This window comes from Pyxicephalus adspersus, chromosome 1 (assembly GCF_032062135.1).
Source record: "Pyxicephalus adspersus chromosome 1, UCB_Pads_2.0, whole genome shotgun sequence".
Taxonomy (NCBI): domain Eukaryota; kingdom Metazoa; phylum Chordata; class Amphibia; order Anura; family Pyxicephalidae; genus Pyxicephalus; species Pyxicephalus adspersus.
Genome location: NC_092858.1, coordinates 34,732,536 through 34,752,835, shown reverse-complemented (window position 1 = coordinate 34,752,835; position 20,300 = coordinate 34,732,536).

Genomic DNA, 20,300 nt, shown 5'->3' with positions numbered 1-20,300 from the left:
ATTTTGCTGATGAGAACTGACTGAAAAAAAAGCTTTTGCCAACAGACAGACATAACAGTTCCCTGATTTCAATATTCCTCGTCGCTGCTCCTGTACAGTAGAAACTGAGTGCCAAGAAGAAGATGTTGACATGCATCCACATGTATTTGGTAAAGTTAGTAAGTTCTGAAAACTTTCAGCCGCTTTGTCCTTGCTTGCTACTGCAGTTGAAAAGTGATTCAATTCAATTTATTGGCAGATCAAACAAACAAGAAACAGTGTAAAAAAGTCTATTCACACAGCAAGTAAAAGGGGATTTTTGGGGTTCAAAAAGTACTATTGAAAAAATGTCAGTATAACAGTTTTATTCTATCATACAAAAATTGATGAACAACTGTTAAAATTGTGTACAAAGGTTTCACACAAAAAAATAAAAATAGAGAAATTATTTTGTAATAAGGTGTTTTTACTGGAACAATGATTACAATAGTGTCCTAGAGGTTCTGACTCGTTTTGCAATATCTGCTTCTTCAGGGGACAGGAGGATCATGTATCCAAGGACCAAATAGTAAAACTCAAGGGTAAAGACCAAAAAGGGAGGGAGGGGAGAAGCAATCCTGATATATCATTAGACCCTTTTACCATGGCACAGCCATTGTGGTAGTACTGGATCTAAATCATGGCAGGTATCAAAATATTTTCACTGTAGCAAAGGGCCAAGTCATTAATTGCTGGTGGAGATCAGATAGCCCTAGTCCTTTTTTCGGACTAGTGTCAAAGGATGATGAATGAAGAAAACAGCTTGTGGCAATAGACTTCTACCAGCTACTGTGTCAGTTTCAAGTCCACAATGGCCCTATTATTGGGAGACAAACCTAAGGTGCTGCAAGGAGCTGCTGAAATCAAATGCCTGTGGAAAAAGGGGAACTGCTGTCATTCATTAATAGTCAAGAGTTGGTTCCATAGAAATGAACCACAGTGGTAACGCTTGTAATATAAACCGCCTAACTATTAAATGGCCATAAATACAGGAGGCTCTGTGGCTTCATGCAGGTAGGAATAACTTGCAGCAAATACATTTTGGTAAATAAATGTATACAGAGTTTGGGAACCTGTATATAATGAAAACATTTGGTATTCTGTTCAGAAAAGTTACCTATAAAATAGAGATTACAGACACAGGACCTACCTTAATGTTTTTCTAATGGAGCCTTTACGGCATCCAGTGGAAATTTTACATGGTATTTAATGTACAGTGCTGCCTTATACTTTGGAGCTATACAAATACTGTTTAATAATAATACAGTGGAAGTTTTAGATTTTTTGTATAACTTTTAGAGCTGATCTCTACGCAAATACAGGTTGACATTCAAAAATCTGGCCATCGATAATCCGGTTCCTTCAGTTTTCTGTCATGGATTTCCAAATGCTTTTTCAAATTTACACTGTTTTCCGAAGGCGCAGTTTATGTTTTGATGGTTCTGTACTCCAGTACAGCTGAGGTCTTGCTTGCACGTGCTTTACTTCTTAATTATCTGCTGCTGTATGCATTATGGATTCAGCAAAGAAAAGAGGTGTAAAACATTTACATCGTTCGTTGTCGATCGCAGAGAAAGTGGAAATGCTAAAAAAAAAAAAAACTTGATAGCGATACATGATGTTAATGTTAATGATGGTTAACATTAAATTTTGTTTGCTTTTTATTTAGTGTAATTTAATTTTTAGTATTATTTCATTTTAATCTATACAGCATATATAACCTTCAAAAATTCTGAATTTTCGAAAATCCTCAGGTCCGGAGGTTCCTGGAATTCTCAATGTCAACCTGTACTAAAAAGCACAATGTAATGTGGTTAGCATAGGTTGTTACTTAGCTTTATTATTTAAAGCAAGTATGCTGTAAATAAGTGCCAGAATCCTTTATCATTACTTATTTCAGGTCAGAAACACAAAGATGTCTATTAATAAAGTGAGGAATCTAACTTTCACTGAAACATTCCCTGGTGGAGTATCTTCCAGAGGGAATGCTCTGTGAATGTTAGATTCACCGCTTGATAAAAAGACCCCAAAGTATTGAAGCCAAAGCATCAATATTACAGCCCTGGGTACTAAGATTTTCAGATTAGCAATGGCAGTCATATACTTTTCCCATGATAGAGACCTTTAAACTTTAGTTTAGGAAGGTGAGATCACCTTCCTAAAAGGCCAAGGTTCTATGTGCTGTTAGAAATAATTTATTAGGTAAAACTGCCTCCTGTATCTTTATTTGCAGGGTTTGCCTGGAAGTCTATGTATGTGATATATAATTCGGAGACTTCTGCTTTGTCTTTTAAAAATGTAGCAGAATTCTGCTGGTACAAGTATCTTAGTAACATCTATGGGCAGTTGAGTTGGTAATAACTTAGTCAGCCATATGGGACTGGGATATTAGATATACTAGATTTGTTACAGTTTAATACAATCTATATGATATAATTGCTTTGAGATTTGTGCTGCCCCTACTTTCTGCACACATTATGTAATGTCACTCCAATGTAGTCAGTATAAATTGCATTTGGGACTGTTTAACCCATTTCTGTGTTTTTTGCTCCCTTTACTTATTAGTTCTATTTCTACGTAAGAATTCCAGGGAATGATTTGGAGGAGACAGTTTTGGGTGAGTGAGATTGGCATAGGATTACACTTCATAGCAATGAGACTTTTGTAGTAAGGTAAGTGATACTACAAAACTGGCTTCATATCAGCATCTTCACTCAATACAGATGCCTGGGTATATTCTTTAAATCAAGAGACATTTAATATTACATCTACTTTGTATGACCAATTCAGCCTAATTCATTTAAAGATTTAAAAAAATGTAAATCCACTGTGACAAGAAATAACACTCTGCTTAATATGTCTATCTTAAAAAAGCAATGCCCTGATGTAGTAATAAATGTATGTGATGTAGTATAAATCTGGCTTGCCAAAAAGCTTGTAGTCCCCTTTCCTAGTGGCAAAAGTCAGACCACCACCTGCCCCAAACAGTGGCCATCTTTTGGAGAGAGGACCTCATTCCAATGATGTGACACCAGAGTTATGGGGGTTTCCTCGTACTGGGAAGTAGCGATCATTAGTGGTCTGCCATTCAGCATTAGATTGTTAGACAAGACAATCGCGAACGATTTTAATTCGCTTCCAACCTGTCTGACCGTTCTTTTCAAGTTTCTTTCAATGGTATTTCCTCCTCGCCCACTCTCCTCCCTGTTCCCCAAGGGTCAGTCCTTGGACCGGTCCTCTTTTCTTTGTACACCTCTTCTCTCGGTAGTCTCATATCAATTTAAGCTCCTGTGCTTTGCCTTCAAATCCCTATACAGTTATTGTCCTACTTACATTTCTGACCTGGTAAAAAAATACTCCCCCTGCCGCTCTCTCCGCTCCTTCAATGACCTACTAATGACTTCCTCACTCATAACCTCATCGCACGCACGGATACAAGACTTCTCTAGAGCTGCCCCAGCTCTCTGAAATGGTCTTCCTTCTCCTATTCAGCTTGCTCCTACTTTCTGCTCATTTAAAAGAGAACTCAAAACCCATTTTTTCAAACTTGCCTACCCGTCTTCTGTCATTTGAAACCACCACTACTTCCCACCACTACATATCTCCCATCCTATTGTGTGTGAAATTCCCCCACCTACTAAATTGTAAGCTCTTCGGGGCAGGGTTCTCTCCTCCTGTATCACTGTCTGTATTAGTCTGTCATTTGCAATCCCTATTTAATGTACAGCGCTGCGTAATATGTTGGCGCTAAATAAATCCTGTGTAATAATAATAACAATATCCTCCTTTGGCTTGCATTACCATCTGTATGCTGATGACACTCAAATCTATCTGTCCACCCCTGACCTGTCTCCCTCAGTTCTGGACAAGGTTTCATGCTGCCTGTCAGCCATCTCATGATGTTTGTCTGACAGATTTCTGAACCTCAGCATAGATAAAACAGAACTCATCTTCCCCCCTCAAATTCCAAACCTCCCCCTGACATACTCCTAACGGTTGACAACATTGTTATTCGTCCCTCCCCTCAGGCACGTTGTCTTGGTGTTGCCTTCGATTCTGCCCTCTCATTTACCCCTCATATTCAGAACATTCCAGGTCCTGTCACTTTCACCTGCACAACATCTCCAAAATCCGCCCCCTACCTTTCCCCAGAGACCACCAAACTCCTTGTACATGTTCTTATCTCTCATCTGGACTACTGTAACATCCTCCTCTCTGGTATTCCACTAACCCGACTATAATTTATCACTGCACAACAGCGATTTTGCTTCTGGGAATAACACGTGATTTACATGATATCAAGTGTGCTGATTCCAAATCTGAACTCAGAATTTGCCTATCACGTACAGATTTTATGGTATAAGCATGCTATAGCTGTTCAAATGGTCGGCAATTGGCTAATGTATTTTTACATGGGAACATTATAACAGTTGCAGCTACCACTATGCCTGCTGCCGCCTCAGCTGATTCACGTCCCCTGGTGGCATGCATGATCACACCACGTGTGATCAACGCAAGAACCTAACCAAGAGGGTGAGATTTGGTTACAAGTATTACTTTGGATGTGAAATTGGAGATCAGGATAAAAGCTGGGCACGTCATATCTGCTGTCAGGTGTGATATGTTGGCCTAACGCAATGGTTGAATGGGAAAAGGAATTGGTTTGGCGTGAGCCAAAAGACCATCACTCTGGTACTTCTGTATGAGTAAAATTGCTGGGTTTTCGATGAAGACTAAGTCTAAAATCGTCCATCCTGTCTGTGAATCTGCTCTGAAGCCAGAGCCACATGACGCAGAGAATCCAGTACCATCCCTCCTACATCTGTTGTTACTGACAGTTACATGTCGGATGAGGAACAGGAGGATGATGTCGATGTTAATGAATGGTATGAACCCCAATTTGAAGAGGGTAAGCCACATTTTAAAAGCCAATTTAGATGATCTAGTAAGGGACCTGTCTTTGTCAAAAGAGAAGTCTGAACTGCCTCCGGTTTAAAGGAGTGGACATTGCTACAAAAAGAAACCACAACTTTACACTTTCGTGATCATCACACAAAGTTTGCAGGTTATTACAAGCTGGAAAATGACATTTGCTTCTGTACCGATGTGAGTGGTCTGATGATGGAGTTAGGTTGTGTATAAATACCAGAGCAGTGGAGATTGTTCATAGACTTGAGCAAAGCAAGTTTGAAAGCGGTATTGCTGCATAAAGGTAATGCTAAACCTTCTGTTCCTCTTGCTCATCCCGAGGGAATGAAAGAGACATACGAATCCATGGAGGTCATTTTGAAATTGATTAACTATTCAAAACACAAGTGGAACGTTTGTAGTGACCTGAAGGTGGTGGCACTCCTTCTTGGCCTGCAATTGGGATATACAAACTATATGTGCTCTCTGTGTCTGTGGAACAGTCGTGATGACAGCAACCATTACACAGTGAAAGAATGGCCACCCAGACCTGAACACATTGTTGGCCTGTACAACGTGAATCACTCATTAATCCACAGAAAGTTTACCTTCCACCACTTCATATTAAACTTGTAATAATGAAAAACTTTGTCGTTGCAATGGATCGTGATGGTATGGGTTTTTCAGTTTGAAGGATGAAAAGTTATAACAGATGCTAAACTGAAATTAGGCATTTTGTTGGTCCCCAAATCCGCAATTTGATGCGCGATGCCACATTCAGAGACAAACTCAACCCACTTGAACTTGCTGCTTGGGATTCATTTGTGCTAGTTGTACAAAATTTTTGTTACATTCCCATCTGGACTCCTTCCCACAAAATTTGGGTGATGTGAGTGATGAACAAGGGGAGAGGTTCCACCAGGACATTTCTGTTATGGAAGGCCGGTGCAACCCCAACATATTGGGCGACTACTGCTGGTTTCTGCAATGGGAGACAGCGGAGAACCACAAATGGAAAAGCAAGTGCCTGAAAGACTTCTGAAGTGTACATGTGTGTTGAACAAGGACTCAGGTATGTTATGTGTAATTGTAACTGTTGTTGCAAAATAAAACTATGTTTTTGTAATGTAATGGAACTATGAGGCAAAAGTTAGTTATGTATTAAGAGATTACAAAGTAACTGTGGAATGAGGGAATGTAGCTAATCTGTCTAAACACATAATTAACTTAAGATCCTGATGTCCTAGGCAGAATTGGACTTAAGATTTAGATTCAGCACACTTGATTTAGTATAGGACACATGGATTAAACCAAGTAGCAGACAATCTTTTTTTTTTTTGTGATGCAGTATTAGGAATTCTGCAGCCAGACTCATCCATCTTTCCCACCGCTCTTCTTCTGCTGCATCTCTTTGTAGTCACCTTCATTGGCCTCCATTTTACCTTAGAATCAAATTCCAGCTCCTGTGCTTTGCCTTCAAATCCCTCCACAGTTCTTGTCCCACTTACCTTTCTGACCTGATATAAAAATACTCCCCTAGCCGCTCTCTTTGCTCCTCCAATTACCTACTACTGACTTCCTCACTCATAACCTCATCATACACGCGGTTCCATGACTTTTCAAGAGGAATGGTCTTCTTCGTCCTTTTTGACTTGCTCCTACTTTCTGCTAATTTAAGAGCATTCAAAACCCAACTTGCCTACGCGTCTTCTTTCTCTTAAAACCCTCATTACTTACCACCATTCCATATCTCCCCTCCTGTTGTGTGATACTTCCCTCATGTAAGGTCTTCTGGGCAGGGTCCTTTCCTCCTCCTTTGTCACTGTCTGTATCTGTCTGTCATTTGCAACCCCTATTTAATGTACAGCACTGTGTAATATGTTGGCACTAAATAAATCCTGTTTTAATAATAATAAACCATAAGAAAATTGGTTTTTCACATTCCCCAACACAAGCAATGTCTGTTTTTGCTGCTTCTCAATATCTCTACCACAGGGCTTCCTCATTTGAAACAAGGCTAAAAGTTTGTGGTATTAGCACATAGGTTACTAATAGCATTTTGTAAGCAGTATTGCTGCTGCAGGTCCCATCTAAGTGATACTGCTCTGCTATTTCTGCCAGTCTTGAGTGCTGTCAGGAAAAGTGATGGATGACCTTTGGTGCAGTGTGCTGGTCAAAGGCAATCAGCAGTCCCTGCTAACTTAATTCACTTCTTTATAATCTGCCATGGACCCACATGGAATTGACTTAACCCTTTTCAAGCTGCCAAACCTCTGAGAGTTGTTAACCCTGTCAGAAAAAATGTACATTGGTATTGAAGTGCTGTAGATGAAAAATAATAAAACTGGTACAAATCATATTGTTAATGCTCACCATGCAGGAAAAGAGAGAGGCTTCTCTGAAACAGTCATGGATTTAACTTTATAAAAAGAAAAAACATATAAATGTTAATTGTATTATAGTGTACAGGTAAAGCTTTCTGCTAAAGAAAGTAACCGTGATAAAGCAAAACTTTACAATTATAGTAAACATCTCTTTTATTATTAAAGGGATAGCTGTGCTCAGACCTTGTCCCAGATTTTTAAATTAAAAGATTGAGTCCTGCCAAGCTGTGAAACCTGGGTGAAAACCCTGTCAGATGCACATCCCATTTTGTATGAAGTAGTATGTCATTAAGAATGGCACCTCAGTGATTACCACAATTACAACAGGTGCCCCCCGCTGCACTCCAATGCACTTCAAAAATAGAAAGTCAGAGTCCAGGGGAGAGGAGAGGAAAAAAGACATGCTTTTGTAGGGCCAAGTGGTTTATCATAAAAAACTAAACTTTATTCACGTCTTACAACCTAAAATCTAAACAAAGACCACCTATGCTGGTCCTAGCTCAACATAGGTACTTTTCAACCATCAAAGATCAGTTACAATAAGTTTCAACAATAATAATGTAGAATCATGGCTGGATTTCCCTGCTTGACACGTTTCGCCCCGTGGGGCTTCCTCAGGGGATTAGGAGATCGTAATGGGATTGCTGAAACTTTAAACTCTCAAAGGAGGCAAAAAGTGGTGCCTGTTGTTCCTCAAGTATGAGGGAAGAAGTAAAACCAAGTATTGTTATGGACTGACTGAGATAAAGTGGAAGACCGATTCAAAACTGACCGATGAAATTGCAGGAAGATTTGTGGGACACTCTTTTGTGTGGAGGGTTAACTACTGGGAAAAAGATAACTAAAGGCAGATGCGTAGTATATAATGTGATGATAAACTGGTAGGTTGAACACTATATTCAGGTATTTAGGGAGATAAGGATATTTGAATCAGAATTGATTTTTGATGGTGCAGAATTAGAGTATAGCGCGGACCGATTGCAGCTGTCCACAAAGGGGACATTCCACCTCCACTTTCTCAGCTAGTCCGTGACAATACTTGGTTTTACTTCTTCTCTCATACAACAAGCACCTCCTCTCCTATTACGATCTCCTGATCCCCTGAGGTAGCCCCATGGGGCGAAATGTGTTGGGCAGGGAAAAATATTATTGTTGAAACTTATTGTAACTGGTCTCGAGATGGTAAAATAGTACACTTATGTTGATCTAGGACTAGCATATGTGGTCTTTGTTTAGGTTTTAGGTTGTAAGACACGAATAAAGTTTAGTTTTTTATGATAAACCACTTGGCCCTACAAAAGCCTGTATTTTTTTCTTCTCCTCTCCCCTGGACTCTGACTTTCTTGAATATTCACAAGCTGGGTCTTTGAGAGATAACTCTGTAAATTTCTGGGCTACTCTGGTGTTACACCTCATTTTTCAAGCACTTCAAAAATAGCAAAGTAGACATTATTGCCCAATTAAAGGATAAACCACTTTTGCTATGGTATTCACTTCAATCTAGAGCTTTTCTATTCTGTACTTTTTTTCTGGCACAAAATGCCCCCTGTCCTATCGCCTACTCAATTTAACCCACTTTGTCAAGCGAGGTGCATTTGAGCAAGCTACTTGCTCCTGTTCCAGTTACCTCTAGTGTTTCAGTGCTATCAGTGACCCCCAGCACTCTAGCACTAGCATTTGCCTTGTGTCTCTGGAGCTACAACTAACCCCTAGTGCACTCCAGGGTCATCATGTGTACTACTGTGTGCTGCCGACATGTCACTATACACATGCAGATACTTCAACCCTTTCTCAGTGGATTTGTTTCCCCAACCATGACAGCAGGGTGTGATTGGGAAGAATGAGAACAGGTACAGGCATCTAAAGGAACTTTTTATCTAATTACAGTCTGAGGGAAAACATTTATTAAAAAAAACAACTATAGGACCATTTGATGTACAAGTTGTTAAAATGAATACATTGTCATATGATAAAAGAACATGAAACAAAACATACATCTCTAAAACCTACATGCATTTGACACTTTTTAATGCTGAAAATGAACAAAATTGGTAATTTTTCCATGTAGTAAATATGGTTATATTAGACCTACTGTGTATTCCAACTTTTAGCCTTTGTCAGACTGAGAACTGGATATTTTATTATACTGGATTGAATCTGGCCATTGACAACAGATGAGATCCTAAAATAAAAGTTGCAGCAAATCAATTACATATTATCAAAGTGCTCAAAGGCACATGACCAATCTGCGAACCAGTTACTGACAATGCAATCATTTATCGATTTTCTTAGCTTCGTGTGATCACATTTCACATGGATATGTGACAGAGAAGCTGCAGGGGAAGCATGTACGTAGACGTAATGGATAAAAAGATTTATAACATGGTACAGATCAAATCATGTAAAATACACTAAGGGATATTTAGGAGCAAGCGACTGTGGTAAATGTTCTCACAAGGTAGTGTGTATGTATGTGAGTATATGTGTGTACGGTATGTATGTATGTATTTAAAGGGCCCACCATACAGCAGAACTTACCATAGGAAAACATTGGAACTGTCTGAAACTCATGTAAAAAAAAGACTGTTATAATGGAATTTTTCAGTTACATATGTTTTTCTGTATATAGACTATAGATTGAGAGCTAACACTATTTTTGAGCCAAACTTTGAGAGGAACTTTGCTAAAACTGGAAAGGAAAATTATCAGCCCACAACTGTTAAGAAAATAAAATACTTTGGTCTATGTAACATGCAATGTAGGGTGCAATGGTCAGAAGTATGTACCAATTTCCTTTACATCATTGGGTGGGAAGTGCAAAGGTCTATCACCAGATTGATCAATTCTATCACCAGTTTAGGTGGTTGGTGTCAGTGGTTATAATAGTAAACCTAAGTTGGCACCATTATAAGATGATTAGGAGGGACACCTTAAATCTAATAATTTGAGGAATTGTGCCTTGCAGATCTTGTCACCAACTGGAGGTGTGTAGGTATGCATCAAAAAAGTGGGTGTGATTTCAGCACTTTATTAGTAGCATGGCACCTTTCCCCTTTTGTAACACACCAAAGAGGAAGTGGGTGTAAACACGCACCATCACGGTCAGTGGCTACAATAATAACCCCCCGCTTTTCTCTCTCAGTGGATGCAATAACAGCTACCAGCATTGCTATAGGTGCATGCTATAATAACCTCCAGCTTATTTATTAGTGGATGCACTAATAGTCTGCAATGGGCAGATACAATATTATTCCCCATTATTTATATATGTAGACACAATGATGACAGTGATCACAATAAAAACTCCAAGCATTGCGGTCAGTCACAATAATATTTATAACAGGATTGGTGATGGGACTGCAATAATAACCCAAATATTGGTGTAAATGAGAGCAAATATATAAACAAACACAAGCTTACTCCACTATGGATTTCTCTGTTCATCTTTTATTTTATTGACTATTCTGTGTATATTTGCTGACCCCATAAAAGTGGTACAAGGTGTCAAAACTAACCATGCTGCATTTTTCATCTGCACTGGTCCTATACAAACATTATCTTAGTACCCCATTACTATGAACTATAACTATGCACTGCCTAATATGTTAACACAAAAAAAAAAAAATAGAAGTAAATAAATAAATAATAATATAAAATACGCAATCTTTTTATTTATTCCATTTTTTCAGTCACTTTTACAACCTCATTCCTCCTAAATGGATGTTTTCTTATGTCATCCAAATAAAATGAACAGCTGGGTGACGCTATTCTAATCAATTTACCATAGATTTGGAGTCAGATTATTCCTAAACATGTAAATGGGTTAATGTGCATGCAGAGATGTAGCTGTCATGTAAAAGTTTACAAAATAAAATGTATCCATGAGCACATAAATGCAGAAAAAAAGATATGTAGATAAAGATTTGGGAAAGGAAGCAAGGGTTAGGTCACTATTGCGTTTTATATATTTCTTTTATTTTTTTGTTGATGAAAGCGCCCCTTTAAGCACTCTGACAGCAATGCACTTTGTTTTAGTCATTATGTTGGACATTTAATAAAGAAATATTCCATTGGCATTGAACAATTCAGTGCACAGGGTTCAAACATTACAAATATGTCATAGCCATCGCCTGGCATGATGGACGGTTTGCAGACAGGATGAACCTGTCTGAATAATGCTGACGGAAAGGGGGGGTTCATCCCCTCTGGCTTATGCTATTAAATGCCTGTTTGTAAATGCACAACTTGGCAAAGAAATGCATGTTTGCAGAGATGAGATACTGGAGTTTAATATGCAGCCTGCTCTCTGTGTAAACAAAGCCCCCAAATAAATGTAATTCAGGCTGCATTCTCAGCGCTTGATCTGAAAATAAGAGAGAATGCTGGGATGTGCCAGTAACATAGAGAGCTAGGCTGTTGGCAGCTGCTTGTGGCGGCCTTGCTTAGCATTCAGCTCACCTCCTCTCTGACTCGTTTGGAAGCAATGTCTCTACAGAAGGAGTGTGCACTGAATTTCATAGGTGCGGGGTGAAATTCAGGTCACCAGCAGCTATTCCACTTCTTTGCCAGAGGAGACTGTAATGCTCTTCTTTCTGATATTCTGCAAAAATCTAACATAGTATAGCGCTTAACCGATTGCATACCGGATACAATTTTCTCCATGAAACACATGTTAAATTCTGAGTGCAATAATGTCCAACATTTTAATAATTCATCAATCTTATCATGTTCCATCATATTTAAAAGAGAGGGTTTATTAGACTTTTGTGACTTCCATTAAATATATATGTTCATACTGGCAGGTAATATAAAAGCAATATACCCATATTCCCCAGAATTCTATATCATTGATATATTTCTATTCTGAAATGACAGGGACCCTCGTCATTCAAGGCTTTTAGCCTTCAACATCTTCATAATCAGTCGGCTTCTGCTACAAAGTCTTTTTCATCTCCATTAGTGAAATTTTATCATCTCATTCATATGGTCCCAAGATCTTGTCAACAATAAAGAAGAACAAAATGAGTGTAATTAATAGAGTATACCAAACAGATGTCTGTTTAGCAGTTATAACAATTAAAGATATTTTTTTCTTCAATGGAGGATTTTTGCTGCTGTGTGATACGGCCACTGGTAGCAAGGGGTTAATCGGGCACTGGAATAAAATGTTATCACAGATGAAGATACAGAGCTGGCAGTGGCTGGGTGCTCTGCAATCTGCACCGCAGCTCGTTACATGTTTACAATTAACAGCCAAGCTGTCTCTGGTAATGAGTATGCAAATTCCAGAAGAAAGCAGATTAACTGTGGCTTCACCACCGCTGTTTGTGCTGCATGAAGCCAGAGTCAAGATATGCATGGTTGGGGTTAAATTAAATGTAAATTACGCCTCAGATTTTAAATAGCGCTTCCATATTGTAGTGCCGGAGTTGTTACCTATCAGATACTGATACCTGGAAAGTTAAGGTGCTGGCGGGTTGGGTTAGTTAGGAGTTAGATTTTTGGGTTGGTTAGCTTGTGGTTAAGGTTAGGAACTAGGCATTGGGACATCACACCCAATGTGAAAAGGCCAAAGGTAATAAAAATTTTCTAATGGAAAGGTCAATTTAATTTTGCTAAAGCCCCCCCACCCTAATTCACCTGTTGTTAGCAGGTGTAATTTGAACCAAAAAAGAATTACTCTTACCCTACCCATATCTTTTGCATGACTGGGCATAGCACCACTGTCCTTTCAGGTAGATTTTTTGGAAGTACAGTAGGTAAAATCTTGCAATAGACATTCCAGTTCATTGCAAGAAGGTCTCAAGGAATTTTTGGCTGCTGTTCCACAGGACTCTTCCTGAAACGTCAACTTTGCCCAAGCATCACAAGGATAAGATGGGGTTAGGTAAATACCATTCTAATTTTTTTGTTTTTGGTAGGTTGCACCTACTTACAGTTGAGAATTTATAGAAGGACAAGAAAATGTAAATAGAATTTCCATTTTAGTAGAAGGACACTTTAAGGTTTCCAGACTTGGAGAAAGAAGATGTATAGAATGATGGGGCCAGGTGGATGCATCCTAGGAATCTGTTAATCATCCTCAGATTAATTAGTGTAGCAGGGTGGGGATGACAGCCCTAGGATCTTTGAAGCTAATTGTAGTAAACTGGGTTGAAGTTTCTGTATATGCAGGTTTTCATTTTATCTGTAAAATTACCTTCTTTTCAAGTTAGCTAATCTGTCTATTTTATCTCCAGTGCAAGGAGTTTTTCCAAAATGTTAAAATGGTCACAAGAATATGAGGAGTATTCAAGTGGGGAAACCTGTTTAGCTGACAGGTATCTAATATAGGATTTCCCTTGCTTACACCTGAGAAGGACTCAAACCTATCTATCCTCTACATAAAACAGTTTTGATTTTTATACACCCAATGACAGCGGAGACATTTCTCACCTACCAGATAACAAGGGCTAAAATGTTCTATTTTTTTAAAACTGAAGTTGGCAACTAAAAACAATTATTTACAGGCATGCATTACTGTTGAATAGGTGTATCCTAGACTGTCATTTATAATATACAAAGTTGAAAGACCATAATTACCCCTATATGTAATTGTTGTTTTCCTTTAATATTAAAATATAATTTTGTTTCGGAAAATTGGGGACTTTTAGGTCATAGTTGTGCAAGGCTCATTTTTCAGAAACAAATTCTTTAAAATCTGTAGTTGTGTGCGTATTTGCCTCTGGTTATTATTCTTTTGTGCTTCTAATCCCGGTGTTTACTGGATAATCAACTATACTGTATAGCTGCTTGATGGAATACCAAGGCCATGGACTTGATTTTCATCTAGAGGGCGCTCAATTTCTCATGCTTTGTTGCCAGAATGTCACCTGGAATTGAAACAAAGTTAATTCATACAATTTACTTTTTGCTTTTTGATTAAGTAAGCTGAGCTATGTCAACTGTATGTTAAACCTGCCAAAACTACAGAGGTCATATACAAAGGAATGAATAATAACACTGTGCATATGCATGGTAATTATGGTAACATAGGCTGTAAATCTACTCAGTTTTGGTATATATTTATTCTTTTTGTTCTTAATGCATGCTGTACTAATCTGTAATTATTCATATTTTAGCTTTAACTAAAATGGACTTTATTTAATGTGAGTCCTAATTCCAATTAAAAACTTACACTGAAATGGGCTACACCTCCGCTGTGAGAGTTTAATATTCATTTTTGGCGCGGGGGTATAAAAGGGATTTAACCCTTCCCTCTTTCTTATTTAAGATTGTAAATGTATGCAATTGTGAGTGCTCTGTATTTACATTTGCATCTGTTTCTTGTATGCATTACTAATATGACTTCAGTTTCTTGTAAATGAGCGTAGGAATAACGCTTCATTTACAAGAAGCCACATGCTCCTTTTATTGTACTGTCTTGATAAGTAACATTTTAGATTCTCAATCATATGTATATTATACCTATGGAAATCACATTGTTTTATAAATATATATCTGTTTACTCTGTAAATAATACAAAAGGCAAGTAATACAAATGCAACAGCAATATCAGAACTGATGTCTGAATGTGAAGTCTAACCAGATAACAAGTGGTAAACAAATAGTGCTAATAACCATTCTATGTGGTCCATATATTATTTACAAATGGAAAGAAATCTCCCTTTGGTGGTATGTTCCGGGAATCTATATTATCATTTCCCATTTTTAAACCTGAAGAGTCTCTGGCTGTACTACTGTTAATAAGTGAATTGCATTAGTGAGAGAATTGCTGAAGACAGATAGGATGGTTAAATAGCCACTAAGTGATTGGTGGTTGACAGGACTGGTTCTGTATTATCCTGTTTACTCATCATTTGTAGAACACTTTTCTCCCCAGGACTCAGACAACTTGTATGTTCCTTAGAAGAAATCCAACAGTCAAACCCCCTGGCACTGCCCTGGGCGGGCAATCACTTGTACTGAATGTAACGTTTCTTCTTATTATTATTCAGTATTTATATAGCGCCAACATATTACGCAGAACTTTACAAAATCCATGGTCATATTATCAACTATCTCCCAGAAGGGGTCACAATGTAAGGTCCATATCATACTCATGTGTCACTAGCACTGTCTAAGGTCAATGTTTAACCTACCTGCATAATTTTGGAATGTGGGAGTAAACTGAAGTGTCTAGAGGAAACCCACTCAAATATTGTGTGAACATACAACTGCTATGCAGACAATGTCCTGGTCCTGGACTTGGTACCCTAACGCTGCAAAAGCAAGGGTGCTTACTACTAAGGGAAATTCATTAGAAGAAAGGGAATAAAAGAAAAAAATAATTGGTTCCGTAGATTCAAATATAGTGAAATAAATTTTTTTCTAGCAGCATGTGTATAACAATAAACTTTAGACAATATCCCTGTGTATCAGACAACCTATAGCTCCTATACATGCTGTGTATTCTGTTTTCCACAGCCTATGGGTTTGGCCACATTGAGGAGCTCCTATATATCCTCAATAAATGGGGCAATGTTAACTCTAAATCTTGGTGCAGTCTCTTGTTACTATTTGACCTCTTTGCAAGATTACTCACTGATCCCCCATACAGCCATGCACTGTTTTTTATCAATATATATATATATATATATATATATATATATATATATATATATATAGAGTCTATGTGCTTCTGTTGTGACATCTCATCAGGGACACATGGCATCTGAAAAAAAAGACCTGTTTTTTTTTTAGTAGAGAGAACTGTAGCAAGGACAATATTATTCTTTAGCTTTATCCTATATAAAATGCTAGAATGAATGTAGCCAGGGTCTGAATGTAGCACCAGGGTCTGATACAATGACATGTTTTCACAGAATCCCTTATTGTACAACATTAACAGGAAGTACCAAAAAAGTTTAGGAAGCAATACATATGCATACTTTACATGATGGTGGTCATGGTATTATTAATGATGATGATATCATAGAGAATAAGATGGTGACAATGACAAGGATATCATCCATGATAATATTGTCGATGAAGACCATAAAATTGACAATGATCATTTCTTTGATGATAATGATATCACTAACAACCATGGTGGTAAAATGTAGAATAAAGATGATGAAATAATCTGTGATGATAATGATATAATCAAAGGTGGCATGATACCATCAGAAATGATAATGATATAATTAAGGATAGTGACAATGATAGTGACCAATGGGTAGGTCTTCAACCTGAGTAACTGTACAGGGTGGGATTAATATCTGCCAAAAAGGGAATGCTTTACCATACCTAGGAAAAATTAGGTAGGTATAGGCATGTAGTGGTTGGAGTGGTAAGTGAAAGTAAGGAGTGTTAGTGCCCAAAGCCAACAGGGGGATGTGGGCATCCATGGAAATGTAGGTAGGCATGGGTAGGTGGTGGGTGAAGGAGCAAAAACATTAAAATCACCATGGAAATGTAGGTAGGCAGGCATACCTACAGGTAGGCAGGCATAATAGGAAGTTAAACCACTTCCTATTGGTTGGAACTTGAGTGAGGGGGTACAAAGTCTAATTTTGCACAGAGTGTTCAGAAACCTAGGGCCGACTGTGGATAGTTTTGTAATTTTGTGATTTGGAAACTGCAGTCAGAAAGCACCACCAAGCAGATGACCCTATTTTCCTGCACATTAGCTAAGCAATGGAGCCTGGTCCAGGGCCTTCCCCAGCCTGTGATTGGACAATAAAATAAAGGAGCATCAGGACACTTATAAAGTCATCTTCGTGTTTCCAACTTACTGAAAGCATTGTAACAGGGATAGATTAACACCACTGATGAAAGGGATAGACCTGATTGATTAATAATTCTGCTGCAAGGTCAGTATCAGGGTTGATTCATGCTCTATTTTTATTTTTATTACAATTTATATCAGCTTGGAGCCAAGTTTTTTTGTTGATCTAAATTTAAAAAAAGAAAAAACTTTGTTGGTTTCAGTATTCTTATCCAAACTAGAAAATATGGCTTTAGATATATTTTTTATAATCTAATATATATTTTATCACCTCACCAGGAAAAATGGAAAAAAAATAATAATTTACAAATTTATATTTCAGACCTGGAGTTTACATCTGACAATAGTTGTAAATGGTAACTTATAGGTTACTGCAAGTTAGCTATATACAGCTTATGTGCATTATACACAAAATAGGCTGAGCATTTCCCTCGATTATGTCAGCAAACCCAAATTACCATTGTTTTCTAGGTTGTCGCTTTTATATTAAATATGAAATTGAAACAGTAAGAGATAAGAAATATATAAATAGAACATAGGAAGGTCATTAGCAAAAGTGGAAATCCCATTGTCAACATTTTAAAATAAGTTCCAAGGACAATGAGCCAGTGCATGATAGTAACTGGTAGAACTGATGAACAGTGCCTTGCCCATTATGGCTAAATTGAATTATAAATACTCTTTTCTTTGCATTTTAAGCTATGCTTCGTTTGTATTTTTGATTTACAAAGAAATTTGTGTTTTTGTAGGTAATAAGATCTAAAACTCTCATATACACATATCTTATGATCAACACTGAACAACGGGCATTACTAAAGCAATTTTTATCCCAACAAAGGGCCTGATTTAGTAAAGCTCTCCAAGGCTGGAGAGGATACACGTTCATCAGGGAAGCTGGGTGATCCAATAATCATGGAATGGATCTGGTCCAAGATTTAAAACATTTGCTAACAATACAATGCAATGATAACCAAATATTAATTGTGTGTTTTAAAGGGTACATTAAGAGCAGCGATTTTCCAAAAATTGTGATCCAGATACAAACAGATTGCGGTAAAAACCTGATGGGTTCCGCACTCTTCCTCACTCATTTTTTTAAAAACATATTTGAGTCCCGCTCAGTTTAGTGGTGAACACGTTTGGCATGCAGTACACCCAAACAATTTTTGTAAAAGTTCTGTGTTAATCATAAATGTTGGGCTCTTCAGAAAAAAAAAAAAATTTTAAACTTTAATACTTAATATAGGTCATAATTTTTTAACATTTTTTAAGTACATACCACATTTGCACAAATCATATTTGCTCTTTGCACCCTGAAGATGATTCATATGATTAGTCTGGTACCCGCCCCTACCTGTCCCCAGAGACCACCAAACTCCTACACGGTCTTATCATCTCTCGTCTGGACTACTGTAACCTCCTCCTCTCTGGTATTCCACTAAACCGACTCTCTCCTCTACAATCTATTATGAATGCTGCAGCCAGACTCATCCATCCTTCCTACCGCTCCTCTTCCGCTACATCTCTTTGTAGTTCTTTTCATTGGCTTCTATTTCACCTTAGAATCAAATTCAAGCTCCTGTGCTTTGCCTTCAAATCCCTCCACAGTTCTTGTCCCACTTACATTTCTGACCTGGTAAAAAAAAATACTCCCCTTGCCTACTACTGACTTCCTTACCCATAACCTCATCACGCGCACAGCTCCATGACTTTTATAGCGCTGCCCAATTCTCTGGAATGGTCTTCCTCGTCCTATTCAGCTTGCTCCTACTTTCTGCTCATTTAAAAGAGCACTCGAACTCCATTTTTTTCAAACTTGGCTAACAGTCTTCTGTCTTTCAAAACCCTCACTACTTCCCACCACTACACATCTCCTCTACTTTTGTGTTTTACTTCCCCCACCTCCTAGATTGTAAACTCTAGGAGGTGGTAAACATTGCCCCTTTGATCATTACTTGGTCCATGGGTGCTGGGTGCAGTAGTACTGTCAAGCATTTTTAGACTGACCAGCATGCACTGCATGTACACATGTACAGAATGTATTTAAACTTTTTCCAGCCATCCCTGTGATGCATTAGATTTTTTGCTAGTTGAGTAGATCACTCTGCTGCTTCTTAGTTTGGCATTACTGCTCATTGGACTGGGATGATGATTTTAATTCATTGTATAATGAGCAGGATGGAGATAGGTGAGAGAATAAGCTGCTGAAATAGTCACTTATAAATAAAGATCCCGAACATGGGAATGATTGCTTAACTTTGAATTTGGGTATAGGTAGTCTTGAGCTAGGATTCATGTCTATATCATGCACACTCATTGCACACTCATTGCTTTAGTAAATCAAAGTATGAAATTGGCAGAGACCAAACGAACATCACACCATCTTATGACCTTAGTTAATCACACCCAGGTGTTTAAAAGCATGCTGAAAACCCAAAAAGGCGTGTAGGCATGATCTATAGCAAGGCTGTCAAACTCCAGTCCTCGAGGACCACAAATAGGCCAGAATTTCATATAAACAGAGCATGTTCCAACATATAAACCACACCTACTGTATTTACTGCTGTCTGGTAAAGAAATACTAAAGTAATGAATCCCAGCCCTTGGGGAATTGAGTTGGACAGCCCTGATCTATAGCATCTTTCTCACTACCTGATATTCACTGATTTATCCAATCAACACGTATTTACTGCTATCAAGTCTCTCCTATTCCACTGTAATGAATAAAATGTCCTTAACCTTTTCCATCTATTGGTTAGTATGTGACGCCGGCAGCTTTTTTTTCTTTTGTGCACACTAAACCCTTATTAACCACCTTTATAGGGAACTCAGAACTTACCTAGGTACTTACTACCTAGTATCTGATCAGCTTGCTTGTCTATGTGCTTATGTCCCTAATAGTGATCTATCTGTCCATGCCTTAGGTTTCCCTGTAAACTAGAATGTGTTTATATTTCACTTGTCTGTGCTATATCCAATTTTCAGCCTGTTACCTCTATTGGCAGTTTGCACTCTGCCTACCTGTCTGGAACCTGGGCTTTATTTATCCATACCTGCCCTGTCTATAGGCAGGCTGACCATGCTACAGTCTGCTCTCATTTATGATCTTATGTTCTGTTGTATAGGCTTCTAGCACTTAGTGATTAACATATTTGTGAAAAGTATTGTTATAGCCCATTATCTTTGCTATGTATTATGTAGATAAAGATGTTGGTGCTATA